This window comes from Mercenaria mercenaria, chromosome 16 (assembly GCF_021730395.1).
Source record: "Mercenaria mercenaria strain notata chromosome 16, MADL_Memer_1, whole genome shotgun sequence".
NCBI lineage: Eukaryota > Metazoa > Mollusca > Bivalvia > Venerida > Veneridae > Mercenaria > Mercenaria mercenaria.
In genome coordinates this window covers 62,564,768-62,568,392 of record NC_069376.1, presented here as the reverse complement: position 1 = coordinate 62,568,392, position 3,625 = coordinate 62,564,768, and positions in this window count along the sequence as shown.

Below are 3,625 nucleotides of genomic sequence, written 5' to 3'. Positions count from 1 at the left end.
AGGTAAATCTTTTTTTAATGTCAAAAAAGATGCATAAAAATTTTTGTAAAAGGGGCCAAAAACCAAATATTTTTGACAAGTTTGGACATGTGCAATTTGCAAGAAGAACAAAGCTTGTTTTAATATTGGGAAGATTTTATTTGTCAAGAAACATTTTCTAGAATCAGGGGCCAGACATCCATGGAGATGCATGCCTTGGGCCTTAAAGGGGCAGTTGGGATTTTCCAGCCACAGATTTTAATTGGCCAGGTCAAAACTTCATTAAGATAAAACCCCTTTAAGTGAAGGGGTTTTTAGTTTTTAAAAATTTTTTTAGTAGTTTGTGATTAAAAATTTAAAAATGTAGTTGCGAAAATTTTGGGAGATACGAAGAAGCTTGATGGCACATTTTCATATAACTGCGAAAAGCATATTACCACATCAATTTAGCGTTCGTGAACTGTCAAATGTCATTAGGCCTCACACAGTTGAAAAAAGTGAAAAAAGTAACGGGAACAGGATTTTTGTCCAGCCTGCAAGTAATACTTGAAACGAGACGAATCAAGTGCCATTTGGGTCATCATTCCCCCAACATTTAAGGGCCCGTTTAGAATTGCTAATTTGGGGTAAATGTCAGTTTTTTCGCGGGGTGAAATTTTCTTGGGGGCTTGTGGTTTAAAAAACATCTTTTTAAGAAAATTTTTCTATGTATTTTTTTTCTTCTTCAAGTAAAATGTAAAACCCTATCTTTTATTTTTTAGGCTGCAACTCGTAAGATATCGAAGCCGTCTGACTTGGGCCCCATCGCTCGGAATCCGAATACTAGAAAAAAACCGCCATTCTACCCTTTAAAAATATTTTTAATTTTTGAAGTTATTCAGCTTTCTTTTGTGTTGTTTCAAGCTCTCCATATTTTTTATTTAAAAATCCGAGCTGAATGGTTCATAAAATAGACAATGTTTTTTGATTGTAGAAGTTTAAGGGGGGGTAACCTGATTTTACCGGGGAATAAATCTTTTTTTGTTTGAGTGTAGGGTTTTCTTAAAAAATTTTTAGCGGGGGAAAACATTTCTTTTGTATTTATATCAAATTAAAGAAGAAGACTTTAAAGGAAATATATTGGGGAACTTTTTGCATTTTGTAAATATGGCTTTTCACAGGCTCGGAACTGGGTTTTTTGGTGATATTTTTTTTCGAAATATTTCTCGAGTGGCAGGGTTATTTCAGTTCTTGAAATTTCTATTGTGGCTTTATCGGTTCGGACAGAACAGAAGAAAATGTAGAAGTGGATAAATCTGGGGGCATTTAAAGGCCTGGAGTGAGGTAACATTGCAGATATTTTTTTTAATTAAGAGAAAATGGGTTTCTCGAGATGTACTGGGGGATTGCTCGAATTGTTTAAAAAAGGGAAGTTTTGGCAAAACAACAACACCAACAACAACAACAACAACAAAAAGGCATTTTGAAATATTTTTTTAACATTTTTTAAATACGTATGTAAAATATAAAAAGTACTTTTAAAACGGCGGCTTTTCCTGACTGCGACTTGAAGTACAGTTACTTGGGGGAATAAGCTGTGCTGCTTTTAATTCTGTTCCTCAAGTATGCAGGGCTGTGCACAATGCTAATACAGTACATTTATGGCCATCATGTAATAGTAGGTAAGTCTTTTTTTAATGTCAGAAAGATAGATGCAGTAAGAAATATGTGTGTAAAATGGGGCCAAATCCACAATATTGTAGACATTGTTTGGACATGTGCAATTTGCAAGAAGAACAAAGCATTGTTTAAATATTGGTAAGATTTTATTTGTCATAGATCATTTTCTTAGAATCAGGTGCCAGACAGTCCATGGAGATGCATGCCTTGGTCCTTAAGGTAGCAGTTGGTAGTTTCCAGCCACAGATTCGAATTGGCCAGGGTCAAAATCTGTCATTAGAGATAAAACCTTGAAGTGAAGGCTGTTTTGATGTTTGAAATATTTGTTGATGTGAGTTTGTGATTAACAAGTTTAAGAATGGTATGTTGCAGAAATTCTGGCAGATACGAATGTAAGCTTGATGGCATCATTTTCATATAACTGCTTGAAATGCATATGTACCACTATCAGCATTGAGCGTCTCGTGAACTGTCAAATGTCATATAGGCCTCACACAGTTGAAAATAGTGAAAAAAGTAATCGGTAGACAGGTATTTTTGTCCAGCTCTGCAAGTAATACTTGAAACTGAGTACAGAATGCAAGTGGCCATTTGGCTCTATCATTTCCCCTAACATTTTAAGGCCAGTTGGAGATATTGCTAATTTGGGCTGAAATGTCATGTATTTTCGCGGGCTGAAATTATCTTTCAGGTGGCTTGTGGATTTAAAAATCTATGCTTTGTATGAAGTTTACTATGTATTTTATTTCTTCTTCAAGTAAGATGTAAACCGGTATCTTTTTATTTTCAGGTCTGCATCTCGTAAGATATCGGAAGCCGTCTGACTTGGCCACATCGCTCGGAAGTCCGAAGTACTAGAAAAAACCGCCATCTGCTACCTAAGTGACTCACCTTTGACCACATTACCCAAACAGAACTGGAAACGTCCGCATGATATTCATGACGACCTTTTTCTTGTTGATTCGTTTGTTAATAACTACATTACTTGCTAGGATTCTTCCTAATTTTTGTCTACAATTTAAATTAATGTTTGTAAATTATAAATACAACTTGTAGTCTCTGTAATTTTTGAAATACTGATTTCTACTTGATGTATAAAATTTCTAATACATTCATGATTTCGCCCAACAAAATAGTATTTGCCTGTCGGAAGTTCATGTAAACATGTTATTATGTACTGGCATTATGTTTAATCCCCATATTGTAAAATTACTTGGCTGTAATAAAGATCATGTTCTGTTCTGTTCTGTTCCGTACAGAAAAATTCAATTAATTGTTGTCCAAAATGGGTCGTATATATAGATTTTCATTTATGCTTTGATTAGAAACAAACTTGCACAGAATGATTATATTGATGATCTTTAAGGATTGGATTGAAACTGGGTCATGTTGGGTCAAAAACTAAGTCCGGAGGTCAAATCAAAGGAAAAACTTGTTAACACTCTAGAGGCAAAATTTATGACACTATCTTCATGAAACTTGGAAAGAATGTTTATCTTGTTGATTTCGAAACTGGGTCATATGGAATCAAAAGCTAGGTCACCTGTTCACATCAAAGGGAAAGCTTGGGTGATGTCACTTTTTGAATTTCCGGTGAATAACAAAAAACCAAAGAATATTCAGTTCTTTACAAAAACCGTTATATTATGATTCAGCCAAATAGTTTCCTTTGTCTACCAGAACGGAACAATTCTTATATCTTAATATTGAGATTTGGTACCTTTATAACAGACAATAAACTAAAACAACGGACATTCATATGTGACGTCGGTGAGTTCAACAAAGCAATTTCAAGCACAAATATTAATGTAGAATGTAAAGTAAGTTACACACTACAATATCTGCCCAAGATGCTTTCAAAAACAATGCATTTGCAGAATAGAGAGATAAAAATAATTTTGACAGCTCGTGAAAACTAATGACAAATTTTGACAGGTGTATGATGAATCATGACCTAATTATTTTTTTTCTGTTATTTCTAACTTCA